Source organism: Notamacropus eugenii, chromosome 4, assembly GCF_028372415.1.
Source record: "Notamacropus eugenii isolate mMacEug1 chromosome 4, mMacEug1.pri_v2, whole genome shotgun sequence".
Classification (NCBI taxonomy): Eukaryota; Metazoa; Chordata; class Mammalia; order Diprotodontia; family Macropodidae; genus Notamacropus; species Notamacropus eugenii.
In genome coordinates this window covers 390,700,955-390,718,307 of record NC_092875.1, presented here as the reverse complement: position 1 = coordinate 390,718,307, position 17,353 = coordinate 390,700,955, and the positions used below count along the sequence as shown (strand labels likewise).

Here is a 17,353-nt window from a genome sequence, read left to right as displayed (position 1 = left end):
TAAAAGCTTCCTTTGAAGGCAAGAAGAAAACTTGGGTGGAATTTTGGAGTCTCAGCTTATTAATGCCAGCATTATATTATAATTCTAGGAGGCTACAGTGCTGCTGTCAATGGTCTAAAACTTCTTACAGATAACCTTAAATAAAAAACAGGAATCCATAGTTATAAATACCCCCATTTCACATTTTCCTTTAGCAACAGCAAAAAGTCTCCATTAATTGAATTGCAGCCAACGACCAGAAATGCCAGTAGTGCAATACTCCATGATCTGGGTCATGGGTAACCATTAATTAGAATGTTAAGGATCATCATTAAGGTACTCAAATTCAAGATTTCCATTCCAGGAAATTTCCTCCCTCAGTATGGGTATTGAATGAAGGTGACTAGAAAATGCCACCTCAGCTGGTATGAGAAATACAGGTGCCTTCCCTCCTCTTCTATTTGTTTTTAAATCCCTGAAGATTTTTTAAAGGTAAAAAACCCAGCAACCCCTTCCTTCCCCCCCGAAGCATTGTTAATAATTTCTGTAAAACATTTTAGGTGAAACAGAGTTGTAGGGGGCAGTTATTTCCATAGCAACCATGTTTAAATGAAAGTTCTGTTCCTAAGCAGCCAAAAATTCACACCATAGGAAGGTTAAAATATACAGAGACCAGAGACTAAATGTGGTCTGGGTTGACCTAGGCTTGGTCACTGAGATATGGAATCTGAGATCTGATAGCATAAGTCAAAGGACTTAGAACCCAAAGGCATTTGATCAAGTAAGCTGTTCTGTGGACTTCTTGAATACAAATACCCAAGGTATTATCTGAAAAAAGAGGAGCCAAGCTAAGATATATTTTCCAAGGAAAGGCAAGATACAGACATCAAGAGTGCTCCTAGAAAAAAAAACCTTAGAGATCATTTAGTTCAACCCCCTTATTTAAAAAAAAAAGTAGATTTTAATTGACATTTTATTTTTAAATCATGTAGATTTCCACATGTATTTCTCCTGCTCCTCTCTCCCAGAGAACCATCACTTATAACAAAGAATTTTTACAAAAAGAAAAGAGGAAGAGGAAAAAATTCTGCAGAAGTTAATATATTAAAAAAAATTGACATTATACGCAATATTCTATGCTATCTGCTTTCTCTTTGTAAAGAATCTGGAGGAATGGTCTTCTTATGTCTCTCCATTAGGGTCAACTTCTAACCTCCTCTTTTTAGGGATGAGGAAAATGAGGACTAAAGGTTGCCCCAAGTCATACAAGTTATTAAGTACAGCCAGGATTTGAAGTTAATTCTTCAGATTCCAAAGGCAGTACTCTTTCCAAGAGGTCAGAGACCCCTGATGCTTTCAGTAGCAAAACTGGGTAGGAATAAAGGAAAGGTAGTTAGCTTGACGGTAGGAAATAAGGCTTCTAAAACAAAAATTGTAAGGGGAGAAAAGTATGACAGAAGCTCATTCTTTCCTCCCCCCAAATCTCTTAACATCCAGTTTAAGACAGTGACAGAAGACAATTCTTAAATGAGTTTGACCATTGTACATCTCTCAAACACAAATTTATTATTCCCAATTGAGGAAAAGTAGGATTCATTTCCTCAGAGGAAGAGAACAGTGGAGAAATATTAAACCATAGTACAATGTGGGGAAAGGAGTGAGGTGGCTCATCAGAACTGGAGTCTGGAGGTTCAATAGCCGAGATCCCTTATCCTTTCTCTTACAGGAAAAAGGGGAGGGAGGAACAATCACTAAAACAGTGACACTGGACTTATAGAATATAGGTTAAAATTTTAGAAAACCTTAATATTTTCTCTCTCTCTTCTCTTTTTCTTTTTGTTCCAGAAACAGATAGACTCAGCACTTCATTTGATGCCTCTTTGTTGTGGAGGGAGCTGTTTATCAGTCTCAATGAAGTCTTTAATTTTCCTCTGTGATATTTAAGAAAAAAAGACTCAGATTGATCTTAAATGTTATAGAGAGAACCACCAACTTAGGGTATTGCTTGGTTTTAGTATAATTATTTTATTGTAAAATGACATGGTCAAGGCAAATTAATGTGGGGCAGGATTATATCACTTCCTGAATGCCGACTCATTCTCTCACTACAAAACCAAGAATGTCACACTCCAATCTCTTTTATTTTCTCAGAAACTTGAGCTTTCTAGGCTCTCTGAACTTTGAGGAAAAGACAATTCTGCAAGTTTCCATATTTTATTTCTCTTTCTGACTGAATGAAACAGGAGGGAACAGTAAGGAGAAGAGAGGAGGGGTTAAGTGAGTTTAGTAACAATTGGCACAGAAATTTATAAAAGAAAAAAAAAGATCAACACATAAAAATTCAAGGTTCCCTAAATCCCAGGATAGGACAACCTAATGAGAAATTTGTAAACTGTGATTAGAAATTTATGTACTGGGGAGCCCGGAGAAAATATGTCCCCTAAAATCTATTGCTAAGAGCCTGACAGGAACGAACTCTTTCCTGAAGACGAAACACAACCTCGCATACCATCTGGATTTATTGTTCGTGTAAGTTTTTTTCTACTGAGGGATTTCTGGAGAGGAAATGTAGGTATTTTTTCATGTTACTTTATGGTAGGTGAGTTCAAACAAGAAAAATTCCAAGAGAAAATCAGTACAACTTGTTAGCATCCAATTTATCACTCACCTATACAAGATTTACTGCTTGTGTTAACCTGAAGGAGTCTGAAGAATAATTATAGGACTAAAACAAGTACCAAAGTAAAGAGATGAAAAGAACTATTAAAGAAAAGAAGGCTGTCATGAAAAGAAATGGTACAATGAAGAGAACTTTCACAGTATTCAGGGATTACTTTATTATAGATTTCTTTTTCTTAATTAAAGTTGTCTAGTAAGTTAGTTTGAAAGTGAAATATGCATGATTACCAGTGAATATCCTTGGGCCTGCGTAGGACAGAGAGGGAAACATGGAGAATGGGAGAAAGGTTGTTCTTTTCTTTTCTGTCTCCTGCATGTCATTACTGATTTCAATCTACAGAAAATGTCTACATACATTTTAAAAATAATTTTGAGTTTGTCATCAGAGGAAATAAACAATAAATTCATAACAAGACATTATCGCCCACCCCTCTTTCCCTGATTAAGGTGCATTAGAAAGAAAGCCTCGCTGAACAAAATAAAAGGTAGGCTTTTTTTTTTTTAAAGAGAGGAGGTATGAGGAGAGAATCATATATATTATTTAATGAAAATCCCTTAAACAATTTCTCTTATGTTGGCTATGAACCTTTGTATTTATGAGATTGATTTTTAATTTTTTTTAAACTAAACTACATTGAACCTTAATGGAAAAATCTTTAGAATAAGATTGTAACAAATAAATAGCCTCCAACACATAGATCTTTGCTACTGCTGCCTTTTCTGTGTTGTAGTCATCTGGGGCTAGAGATTCATTTTTATGGGAATTGCCTGTTTTGTCAGTATAATCGCTGAAAACCACACTCTATAAAAATTTGGAAAGCTTGAAGGGAAATGTTCATAGGGTCAAAGGACCATAGATTTGGAGTTGGAAGGGACCTTAGACGCCATCAAGTCCAACCCCTTCATTTTACAAATGAGGAAACTGAGGCCTAGAGAGGTTATGTGACTTACCTGGGGAGCAGAAGTCGTGACAGAGGCATGTCTTCTAAAGCTTAGAATTTTAACATGTAGTAAGGTTTTTCTTATTTATAATTTTGGTACAAAATAGCCTTTTCTCCCAAGAATATCTTTGTGACACATTCAGAATAGATTATGCAATCCAAGTCAACCCAACATACATTTATGAAGCTCTTTCTATGTAATCAGCACTGTGGTAAGTGCTGGGAGGTACAAAGAAGGGTAAAAAGCAGCATCTCCGTCATGGGTGGAGAACCTGCAGCCTCATGCAGCCTCCATGGGTGCAGCCTTTTTACTGAGTCCTAGTTTTACAGAAAAAATCCATTTATTAAGGGGATTTGTTCTGTGAAGTTCAGATTCAGTCAAAAGGGTCACACTTGAGGACCTAGAAGGCCACAGGTTCCCCTCCCTGATAGATCCAAGCTCTCATGGAACTCACAGTCTAATATTCAACTATGATAAGATATTTGTTGTAGTTTTTTGGTTGTTTTAGTCATGTCTAACTCTTTGTGACTTCATTTGAGTTTTTCTTGGCAAAGATACTGGAAAGATTTGCCATTTTCTTCTCCAGCTCATTTTATAGATAAGGAACCAAAGCAAACTTGGTTAAGTGACTTGCCCAGGGTCACAAAGTTTGTTCATGTCTGAGACCAAATTTGAAATCAGGAAGATGAATCTTGCAGGTAAATCATTTAATGTCTCTTGGATTCAATTTCTTATTATGTGGCTGGAGCCCATTGGAGATAATCTCAGGGAGAAGGCACCAAGATTAAGGAGGATAAGCAAAGCCTTTTTACAAAAGGTGAAACTATTTGAGACTTGAAGGATGCCAGGAAAGCCAGGAGACAGAGATATGAAGGGAGAGATTTCAAAGCATGGGGGACATTAAGCAAAAATGCCTAGACACAGAAGATGGAGTATCTTATAGAAGAAAATCAAGGAGACCAGTCAGTGGATTTTAGAGTGGGTGGAAGGCTAGAAAGGTAGGAAGGGGCCAAATTATGGAGGACTTTGAATACCAAGCAAGGATTTTTACATGTGATCCTGAAAATAATAGGGAGCCGTTGAGGTATATTGAACGGGAGTGGGATGACATTTGAGTAGCTGCCTTACTTTCAGACATTAGAGGCTTCTGGATATATGTAACTGGTCCCATCTCTAATCCTACTGGAGAAGAGACAGCATCAACAAAGCTAACAGGATTCTAACATACTATAGAGTTGGAATTAACCTTAGAGAATCATGAGATCACACGATCATCACTTTAGAGCTAGATGGGATGTCAGAGGCCCATAACCTCATTTTATACAGGGGAAACTTGAGGCTGAGAAAGAGAAAGTGATTTGCCAGGGTCAGAGGGACTGGATTGGAATCCAGGTCTTTTGACTATAAATCTGCTGCTTTTTCTACTCATTTTATAGATGAGGAAACTGAGACAACATGTACATATTTAATGTCACAACGGTGGCAAATAATACTGATGAGATTACTGTTGAACCACGTAACACATTAAAATAAATGAACAATATTATTTTAAGTATGGAAAGCTAGGTGGCTCAATGGATAGGGTGCTGGGCCTGGAATCAAAAAGACTCATCTTCCTGTGTTCAAATCTGGCTTCAGACACTTCCTAGCTTTGTGACCCTATGCAAGTCACTTAACTCTGTTTGCCTCACTTCTCTCATCTGAATGATCTGGAGAAGGAAATGTCCAATCACTCCAGTATCTTTTCCAATAAGACCTCAAATGGGGTCTTAGAAAGAATTGGACACAATAGAAACAGAAACAGAATCATAATTTGAACCCAGGTCTTTTGGCTACAAATACGGTGTTCTTTTGTGTACCATGCTACAATTCCTTCTCTGATAGCTGACCACTTATGATGGTATTTCCATCTGCCACCTATCCAATTTATGTATCCCATAACTAATATATAATCCCCTGGAGGCAGGTTTTCTTCTGAACCAATTGAGATTCTGAGAATTTTTCCTCCTGCAAATTAATCCTAATTTTTTAATAGGTAGGTAGATGGGTGGTACAGTAGATAGGGCCTTGTACTTGGAGTCAGGAAGACCTGAGTTCTCTGCCTGCCTCAGAAACTTATTTAGCTGTATGACTGAGCAATCCACTGACATTCTCTCAGCCTCAGTTTCTTCATCTGTGAAATGAGGATCATAATAGTACTTATGTGTCAGAACCAAATGAGATTAACACTTTGCAAATTGTAAAGCTCTTTGCAAATCTTAGAGTACCATACAAATGATTAGAGCCTTAATTCAGTTGTCAGAAAAGACTCCTAGGACCTGACTAAGCCCAAGGCTTTACAGGGACCAGAAAGTAGCCTTTGCTTACAGCTAGTCTTGGGATAGTTTGACTCATACTAATTAACTGATTTGGTAATAAACAAACAAATGCTGAATCCCTCTTCCCTTCCTCAAACAAAACAAAACATGTATTGCCTCATTTTGTTTTGGAGAAGGCCAGTTTCTTAAACAATAAATTAAGGAAATGTTGAATTCAACAAGGTAGATCTTTCACTAACAGAAATAGGTACTATATTATTTCCCAATTATGCATTTCTCTCTCTCTTTCTTCCTTTCCTTCCTTCTTTCTTTCTTTCTCTTTTTTCTTTCTTCCTTTCTTCCTTCTTTTTCTTTCTTCCTCCCTTTCTTTTTCTTGCCTTCCCTCCTTTACCCCCTCCCTCCCTTCCTTCCTTGAGATACATGCTTAGAGTCAGGGGAGGTGCTCTAGAGATAATGGGATACGCTCAATAGAGACTGAGTCTCTTCGGAGAGTAGAAATTTAATCTGGCAGTTTTATGCAGAATAGATTGATGAGGAAAAGAGAATTGAATCAGAGAGAACAGCTTTGATACAATTACTGTCATAGTGATTCAGACAGATGGTATTAAGGATCTGGACTGAAGGTTCTGAACACTAGATGTTGAGTGGACTCTAATGGTATGAAATTGAATATGGAAAAATGTAAGGTCTTGTTTTGGTTAAAAAATGCAACTTCACAAATCTGCAAGATGGTGGAGGCATGGCTAAACATCAATCTGTCTGAAAAAAAAATGGACCATTTTAGTGGACTCTGAGAGCAAGAAGAATTAAGTTCCAATTAAAATCTTTTCTTTTATTGGAAGCCTTCCTCAACCCCTCTATAGATTGCTTTGCATACATTTGTAAAAATGTTGTCTCCCCTTTTAGATTGTGAGCTTCTTAAGGGTAAAGGCTGTCTTTTGCCTCTTTTCATAACTTCAGTACTTAGCACAGTGCCTGACACGTGGTAGGTACTTAGTGAATGATTACTGATAGATTGATTAAGGGGAAGAGGTCAATGATAATGCCTGGCTCAGGTTATACTAGCATACTGGGCCACTCTCTTGTGCTAACTCTATCAATAATAATGATAGCTAGTATTTGTATAATGCTTTATGATTTGCAAAGTGCTGTGCATTTATTATCTCATTGGATCCTCACAACTTGGTGAGATAGGTGCTATTATTGTCTAGTTCACACTTATCTTTGTGCACAAAGATAGGAGAGCCTTTGCCAAATCCTTGGCTAAAATATAGGTAAACTACACTTATGGCATTTACTAGACCTGCTAAACATACCAGTAAAAGAAATTATGTTAGTGTGGCATGCGCCATATTCCTGATCAAGCTAACAATAACAACATGACTATCTTTGCAAATAACCTCCAGTCGTTACAAGAAACAAATTTCTCTGGACATGTTCTTCTACAATGGGATTTTAACGTTGTTATAAAAATGCAGCAAGGTGAAATCAATTAGAAATTGCAAAAGAATTAAAAGTTTAAAACTATATTAAATGCCACAAAGTAGGGCTTAAAAGTGCTATTATTTAGGCTTGATGCCAAACTCACTGCAAGCATCAGAAGTAAAGTTCAGATTTGCACTTTTAAAGTGTTCTGCCCTTGATCATGCTAGACTGAGCACTATGAAATTTTGCTTCTGTTCATTCATTCATTAATTCATTCAACTTATCTTTGTTGGCTTAAAAAAGGTTTATTGATGCCTTTTGATTTTACACTTTGGTCATTTTTCAATATGCCCAAATTGAACCTTCCCGTGCAACAAACTGCTAAGCCTTGACAGAATTGCTATGCATGGAGTTAGCAAAAGTTGAGTTCTAAGACTCAGACAGCAGTGTTAACCTCTTTGAGTCTCCATTTCCATACCTGTAAAGTAAAGGAGCTAGACTTGACGATCTATAAAGCTCCTTCTTCCATAATTTTATGAAAATCAACTGACAGTGAAAAATTCATCAGGCAGTGCATATGCCATTGTGTACCTGCAATCCCTTACCTCTGTCACAAGAGTAGAGAGCTAGATTTTAGGACCTGTTCTCTGGGACTGAGATTAGTTATTTCAATTACGCATTGCTTGGTTGCCTATTAGCTTTGCTTCTCCTGGTTCTGTTTAACTGGTTCTGAATCAATTCGAACAAAATTTCCAATGTTTCTCCAAACTCCTCATGTACATTTCTTATAGTGTAACAGTATTCTGCTATATTAACATTTGGTTCAGATATTCTCCTATTGATTGAAGTTCCCTTTACTTCTCAGCTCTTTTTCTGTCTTGGATTTATTTTAAAGCAAGGGTAATGCCAAATATTTATTTGTCTTACTTTTTATATTGTGATGCCTCTTTATATCTGGAAAGCAATGCTAATCAATCCAAATTTGTACTTTGTAATTTGAAAAAACAAACTAAAAATTTTTCTGTTACTTGTGGAATTGAAGAAATATCTATGATTTCACATACAATCTAAACCATCAGATCATATTCCTTATGCCAGCTGATGGGGTCCCTGAAAAAACATTTAAAATCTTTCACACTTGAAGAGAACAGTCAGAGGGTACTATTGTATATGTTAGAGAAGGATATTACATGAGTCATTCAGTGGCCAGACATTCCTCTGTGTGTGTTGTATGAATAATCCCAGGTGTGTACCACTATGTACTAGTTCCATCCAGAGAGCTTGATACTTCTCGTGACATAGCTATTAATCTTAAGGGAAAGTATCTCTTCATGGAACAAATTCCCTCACTGACCTCAGCACACCATGATGCATCCCCTCTCCCCACACTCCACAAGCTGAAAAATCAATCTTCTGCCTAATTCATTTGTGCCCAGTTACAGGAAATAAATACTAGCAAGTAACAAATAAATGGGGTTAAGGAAATGATGACAGAGGTATTCTTTTCAATTGTCTGTAAGGTCCTTTGAAGAATTGTCTGTGTTAAAATGATATGCTTTTTCAGGGCATATCATGAAACTTTTCCTCTTCCCTTGATAAAGCGAAGGCCAATGAAGCTGGTGTTCATGTTTCATTCCAGTGCCAGAGAGATATGGATTCTTGGCTACTCTGTGCCTCTTCTAATTTATAACCTTTGAGAAAGAGCATTTTCAAATGAATACTCTTCTTTTTCCATGACAGACACTTCATTTATCATCATACATCCACTATCATCTTTAACCCTTCCTTAAGATTAATATATGGGTGACTTTCTAGCCACACACTTTGTTGTGAAAGGAGCAGCTTCTGCATTCACCTTGCTGCAAAGTAAGTTTTAATTAGCCACGCATTTATAGGCCATTCAGTCAACCTTATCTTTGGGGATGGTTTTTTAGATTATTTCATATTTCATACAAAAGCCTCTTAATGATCTAGGTTTATCATTTTAATTCCTCAACACAACTAAAAAATAAAAGAATAGATCTTCTACCGCAAAACGAATTAGGAGAGATATTTTGTCTTACAGACAACATGAAATAATAACTGACAATTACATAGCATTTTAGAGTTTGCAAAACACTTTACATATTATTATTTCATTTAACGTTACAAATGAGGAAATCTGAAGCTCTGATAGGCTCAGTATTTTAGCTATAGTCGCACAGGGAGTTTCAGAGGTCGGATTCAAGCCAAGTTCTTTATGTCCATTATGTCGCTTTATCCTTATGTTGCAAACATAATCATTGCTCCCCTTTTTATATGCCAAAATAAAAATTCCTTCTGAGAGAGATCAGAGGACTGCAAGCAAAAAGATTTGAGTTTCAGTTCTATTTCTTCTTACTAACCACTTCTGTAGCCTGGACTAATAAGTCTTTAATCTTCTGGGATTCAGTTTTATTGTTTGTGGAAGGAGGGGTTTGGACAAGATTCCCTTTCAGCTCTAAAATTCTGTGATTTAAACTCTGATCATGCACCCTTGCTCAAAAACTTCAAATGGCTTTTCAATGCTTATAAAATAAAAGGTAAACTCTTTCATTTAGCATTCAAGACCCTCCATGATTTGGCTCCACCTCACCTTTCCAGTCTTAGCTCTCATAACACTTTCATATTTTAATCAAAGTGGACAGCTGCCAAAGTAATTTTCCTAAAGTGCAGGTCTGAACATATCACCCTCTCTGCCACCCTTTTTCCCCCTCGCTCCCTCCCCCACACTTCATTTGTTTCCTAACACCTCTAGGAGCAAATATAAATTTTTCTGTTTGTCATTTAAGACCTTTCACATCCTGCCCCCAATCTATTTGCATATCACTCCAGTCTTATTGTATATTACTTTCCTTCATGGAAACTCGATGATACAGTTGGACCTCTTTATTATTCCTCATATACAGCACTACATCTTATAACTCTATGCCTTTGCCTTGATTGTCTGCCATGTCTGAAATACACCTCAACTTTGCTTATGCTTCCTGGAAGTCTTGATGCCCTACACGATTCAGTTCAAGTACCAGTTTTCTTAATTCCATCCCTTACCAAGCAACGCCTTCTTTCTATTTTGTATATACCTGTACATACACAAATTATCTCTTCCAACAGAATGTAAGCTCCTTCAGGGAAGGAACTGCCTCACTTTGGTCTCTGTATTCCCAGCACCTCTCACAGGGTCTGACACCTAGTAAACACATAAAGATGCTTACTCATTGATTGATTGGCTGGATTTTTTCAGCTTATTTTTTCAGCCTTTGCTCTTAATGATTCTGTCTGCCTGAAATATAGGAAATGCAATCTCATTGTTTGATTCCAACCCAGGGCCAGGCCAAATGCCACTTCCTTCATGATGCCTTTAGAGATAGCCTGGAAGTAGAGCCAGGAATGCTGAGTTTGGCTCTTTGTTCCATTATCCAGGTAACCTCAAGGAAACTACTTCAACCTCTTTGATCCTCAGTGGTCCCCATATGTAAAATGTAGATAATAACTTCAGACCTGGAAGGCCACATGGGAGATTGGTTTTTATTTCAGTGCATTGAACCAGCAACCCATTAAGCATATTCACCTTTCCTTATGTCTCCAGTCTGTCTTACTATTGGTAAAGAAGATTCTCAAAACTTATTTGGTGCCATTTGTACAGAACATCAAGGAAGCATGAATCAATCAATGCCAATACTCTTTGCATATGAAGTCCATTTAGATAACATGATTTCTGCCCAGTGCACTTTTAGTACAGTGGTAAACAAGGAAAGAAGTGAAATGAATTACTTGGAGGGGGGGGGCGAGTAAAAGCAGACCTACCTTCTCCAAAAAACCTTTTTTGATTCCCCCTTAGAACCAGAACCTTCCCTTTTTTTATCTCCAATTCATCACATATGTAATTTTCTTGCACATAATTGTTTTCATATTATCTTTCTCATTAGACTATGAAGTCCTGGAGGGCAGAGGCTCTTTTTTCTTTTTTTGGAAGTTATTTTTTTTTTCATTTCTCATTGTTAACACAGTTCATATAGCATAAAACAATTCCAACTTTTGGTCAGGTGATACTTCTCTTAAAGCATTTACAATATAGACTACAAACAATTATTTTTTAACATTAACCAACTGAGGCACAAATAATAATGATGTATGCTATCTTCACAAGCCCTTGACCTGATTGTCTCCAGACTATTGCTAAGAATTAAAGGACTCTAACTTATTGTTGTTGATCTAAAGTCCTAAGCCTAATAGCTTAAATTTAGATGTTTCAGGGAACCAATATCTCCCCAACTTCATGTCAGTTCCAGGAAGGAGCAGATTGTCAACTTGCATTCAATCAGGCTTAAAGTCTGCCAAGTGTCCGTGGGGAAATTGAGTCAGGAGAATCCTACCTCAGCCCAGGCTGAACAGCCGCTCTCCCACCCTTCCCATGAGACTGCCTTTTGCATTTCATACCAGCATCTCACAGGCTTACTGACATCATGGATTAGAGGTTCAGATCATCTTTCTTGCTATCTATACCTGGAGTTAGACTCAGAAGAACAGTCAGTTAATAGTCCCATAGAATCTTAAAATAGTGAGTTCCAATAACCAGGTTTCAGATATGACTATAATTTCACATTGGCTAAGAAAGATCTTTTGAGGCAAGTCTTCAGTGGCTAATATGCCTTTCTATATCTGTTCTAGTTCCTGCTTAAATAAGAACCATAAAATCAAATTTGCTGTTAAAACCTTAACTTTTCCATCAATGCCAAATTTTACTTGAGGTTACCTGCCTCTAGGAAACTTAGACTAAAATTCTATTCCCCAAACTAAAGATGTCTCTGATTCAGTCTCAGTAATGGAGTCAATTATTTTAATACTAATTGCTTTTACATCACTCTGTGACATGTCCAGCTTTTCTCCCCATCTCATTTTTCTCCCCTCCTCCCACCCCCTAATACCTTGCATTCTGATTACCCCTTCCATCAATGTACCTTCCCTTCTATCACACCCAACCCTTCCCTTATCCCCATCTTCTCTCTATTCTTGTAGGGCAAGATAAATTTCTATACCCCATTACCTGTGTTTCTTATTTCCTGGTTATATGCAATAATAATTCTCAACATTCATTTCTAATATCTTGAATTCCAATTTCTCTCCCTCCCTCCCTCCCCATACCCACTGAGAAGGCAAGCAATTCAGTACAGACTAAATATGTGTCATTTTGCAAAAGACTTCAATAATAATCAAGTTGCATATTACCCTCTATCCTACTCTATCCCCTCTTGTTTTTTATTTATTTCCTCATTTGACCTTGTCCCTTACCAAAAGTGTTTATTTCTAGTTACTCCCTTCTCCCATTTGCCCTCCCTTCTGTCATTCTCCTCACCTCACTTGTCACCTCCTCCCATACTTTCCTGTAGTGGAAGATAGATTTTCATACCAAATTTAGTGAGCATGTTATTCCCTCCTTAAGTCATACGTGGAGAGAGTAGCTTCACTTTTCCCCTCTCCCCTTCTCCCTTTTCTCCTCCATTGAACAAGATTTTTCTTATTTCTTTTATGAGTTATAGCATGTCCCATTCCATTCCTCCCTTTTTCCTGCCAATATTTTCCTCCCTTACCCCTTAATTTTTATTTATTTATTTTTTGTGGATATCATCTCTTCCAATTCAACACAACCTGTACTTTCTGTCTACATATGTATGTGTGTGTGTGTGTGCGTGTATGTACAATCCCTCCATCTACCCAAATATTGAGAAAAATCTCAAGAGTTACAAATATTTTCTTTCCACATAGGAATGTAAACAGTTCAGCTTTAGAAAGTCTTTTATGATTTATCTTTCCTGTTTACCTTTTCATGCTTCTCTTGATTCTTGTGTTTGAAAATCAAATTTTCTCTTCAGTTCTGGTCTTTTCATCATGAATGCTTGAAAGTCCTCTGGTTCTAGAATATCAGGACAGTTATCCTTGATAATTTCATGGAAGATAATGTCTAGGTTCTTTTTTTGATCATGGCTTTCAAGTAGTCCCATAATTTTTAAATTGTCTTTCCTGGATTTATTTTCCAGGTCAGTTGTTTTTCCAATGAGATATTTCACATTATCTTCTATTTTTTAAAACTTTTGGTTTTGTTTTTTAATTGCTTGGCTTATGTTATAGTCATTAGCTTTCCTGAATTCAATTCTCTCTTTCAAAGAACTATTTTGTTTAGTGAGCTTTTGAACCTTCCCCTCCATTTGGCTAATTTTGCTTTTCAAAGCCTCCTTCTCCTTATTGGTATTTTGGACCTCTTTTTCCAATTGAGTTAGCCTCTTTTTAAAGGTGATATTTTCCTTAGCATTTTTGGTTCTCCTTTAGCAAGCTGCTAACTTGCTTTTTAAGCTCTTTTATTGCCTGATCCCAGTTTAAGTTCACTTTGGAGGCCTTGGAAGCAGGAGCCTTGACTTCCTCTGACAGTATGCCTTGCTCTTTCTCAACTAAAAGGATGTGAGAAGACACTTGTTCACCAAGAAAGTAACCTTCTATGGTCTTATTTTTTTTTCCCCTTTTTTGGGCATTTTCCCAGCCAGTTACTTGACTTCTGAATCTTTTGTCCAGAGGATGGTCCTATTACCCCTCCTCTCCCCTGTATAGTGTTCAAGTCTGAGATTCAACTCAGCTGCTCGATTTCCCCAGGGCCTTGGTTGGGGGCAGGGCTGTCACTCAGTGCTGAGGTTTAGATCAGCTGCTCCCTGCTGCCAGGAGCTTTAAGCTGAGCTGCCTGGACAATGGATCCAGGTTGCTTCCCAGCTACCATAGCTGCCTACAATCTGCTGCTGCTATTCCTGCCATCACCTGGGGCTATTGCTAGATGAACCCTGTGCCCCTCTCACCCAGTTGGGAAAGCCCTCCCACACTGACCTTTGGAGATTTCTTTGTTGCTTGTGGGTTGAGGTATCTGAGACCTGCCCTGTTGAGAACTCTGCTCCAGAGGTCTGTTCAGGTCCTGTTCCTCCCAGTGCCACATGGCCAGGGTTGGCCTTCGCTCAGCTAAGTGTCCCGTGAGATAGATCTTTCCTGTCATCCTTCTAGGTTACCTTTGGCTGGAAACCTCTTTTGCTCTGTTGCTCTTTGACTTCTGCTGCTCTAGAATTTGTTGAGGGTCATTTTTTACAGGTATTTTATGGGCTGAGGGGGAAGTGCTAGAGTATATGTGTCTTTCTACTCTGCCATTTTGGCTCTGCCCCCCTCTTTTTTCTTTCTGGTATCTTGATAGGTTAGCAAAGTGCCTGACACATAGTTAAGTGCTTAATAAATGCTTATTGAATAACTGATCAAACAAAATTAATATTTTGGAAAAATCAAAACACAGAATATTGAGACTTGGGTTCTAATCTTGGTTCTTCCAGGTAACTGGTGCATGACTTCAGGTAAGTCAGAATCAAATAATCATGAAATTTTGGAGGTGAAAGAAACTTCACTAACTTTTTAATTCAATCCATTCCTGGAAAAAAAAAATTCTCACTATAGCATGCCCTTTAAGTCAGGGACTGTCAGCTTGGGGGTCTATGAAGTCTCTCTCTCTCTCTCTATTATATATACATACATATATATATATATATATATATATATATATATATATATATATATATATATATATATATACATATATACACATACACATATATATGTATATATATACATACATATACATACACATATATGTATATATATACACACACACATAGACACATGTATACATGTATGTTCTTAGCTTCATTTTAATGCAATTGGTTTCCTTTGTAATCTTATGTATTTTATTTTATTCACTTAAAAACATTATTTTGAGAAAGAGTTCATCTCCAGGCTTTACTCGATGGCCAAGGGGTCCATGATACAAAAATTATCAGGAATCCCTGGTGTATCATCTAACTTGAAAGCTTTCTATGAGAAGGAACACTTTACCTGGGGAAACAAATTCTAATTTTGGATAAGTCCAATGGTTAAGAAGTTTTTCCTTATATCAGGTCTGAATTTTCCTCTTTGCAAATTCCAACCATTCATTGTTCCTGGTTCTTTTGTGGTCAAACAGAACAAACCTAATCTTTCCTCTATATGGCAACATTTCAAAAATCCCAGAAAGCTCTTATGTTCCCCTCCTCCAGCCTTTTCCATGTGAAACATTCTCAGATCCTCTTACAGATCCTCATTGGGCATGGATTCAAAGGCTTTGAACTTCTCTGGGTTTTTTCAACCGAAAATTGTGGATTGGATCATAATCCTTGTACTATCAAGCTCATTATGTTGTTGTGAGGCTCACCTGAGGTAACGTGTGCAAAAGACTTTGCAATCTTTAAGGTGATTAATAAATTGTTACAGTCATTTATTTAACATCGATAGTTTCATCTATATGAGAAGACTTGCACAAAATAACGAAGACTGAAATGAACAGATCTAAGAGAACATTGTACACAGTAACAGCAATATTGTCCTAAGAACAACTTTAAACAACTAAGTCATTTTGAGTATTATAAATACTCAAATCAACTACAAAGGACCTATAAAGGAAGATGCAAGCCACATTCAGAGGTATAGCATGGTGTTTTGTATATATACATACATACATATGTGTATATATATAATATATACATATGCATATATGTATATACACATATACATATATCTACAAGAGCACATGCAGCATTTGTGAACATTAAGCTTCTATGTTATTACTATTCTAAACGTGCTCTGTTCTCCTCATTTGGGGTAGGAGCAATATTCTAATGACTGTTCATATGCAGGCTAGGCTAGTTTTTCCTCAGAAGGTTTTGAGTTATCCTCAGGACTTCGCATGCTCAGGGGACTCAGTGTTAGGAAAAACAGATCTCTTCCAAGTCATCTTAAGTCAAAAAATAGCCACTAGGTCTTCAACATGGCTCTGAGGCTTGGCTGCCAAATCTTGATGGGCAACTAGCTTTACTCAGTTGAATCAATTCCCTGTGCCTTCTATGCCTATCCTAACTTTTCTCTGTGATAGCTAGGTAAATTTGCTTTTGTTTTCTATTTATTGGCCTATGAATGTCTCATTTCCTCCCCAATATTGAACTTAAACTACCAGAAAAGATTGGGATAAGTCCACAATTCTACCCTAATATAATCTCTCCTTCAAAGTGGCACATCACTCTGTACTGATCTGTGCATTGTAGTTATTTCTGTGTCTTAGCTTTCAGATTAGATTATAAACTCCTTTAAGGAAGGGACCAGGTCATACTCATTTTTCTATTCCCCATGGCATCTTTTCTTAGTAAGTCCTATAATTCTTTTCCAGTTTTCATATTTTATGGAATCATATGATCACAGATTTAGAACAGGAAGGCCTATCAGAGTCCAATCTCCTCATTTTCCAGGTGAGGAACAAGTAGTAGTGATCTGAATAGTCTCTGAACCCATGATCTCTGACTCCCAATTCAGTATTTTGATGAGCTTCTTTCATTGGAACACCAGGCAGAAGAAAATGTGCGACTTCTAAACTCACTTATTCATCTTGGATTATACCAGGGGATCTAGGCAACATCGTATCTTATGTATGAGTAATTGATGAACTTGAGGCATCTTTCTTCTAGCCCTTAGCTGTGTATTTTCTATTTCCTAAATATTCATAAGAAAATTCATTAGATATAAGAAATCAGATTAGTTTTTAGATTATGAAGGTCCTGAGTTATCAATAAGTTTTGCATCTTCCTGTTTTTCCCTTTCCTTTTGCCTTACATCTCTTAAAGCTATTTTCTTATTTTGAACTCCTTTTAGCCTTTCTTTTTCTCTGAGTTCCTCACTTATGAATTACTTTCATTTTTTTTCCAAATCTTGATGCCATAGTTAAAGTGTGTGTTTGTCCTTCTTTGCCAAAGAAGACCATGCCATCAGAGAAGTAACGACATGACTTGCACTTAACTTTGTTTTAAGTGAGGGAGGATGGAATAGTTAACATGTTCATCTGTAGCTATCTAACATCCATCATCTGCCCTTGAAATCCTTGCCCCAGT

The 17,353-nt window shown here is 37.1% G+C and overlaps 1 protein-coding gene across 4 annotated transcripts in view; it reads right to left on the bottom strand.

Moving 5' to 3' along the window:
- CDH6 (cadherin 6) overlaps window positions 1–17,353 on the bottom strand; it is a 182,487-nt gene that overhangs the window by 105,729 nt on the left and 59,405 nt on the right. The gene's annotated exons all lie outside the window — the stretch shown is intronic.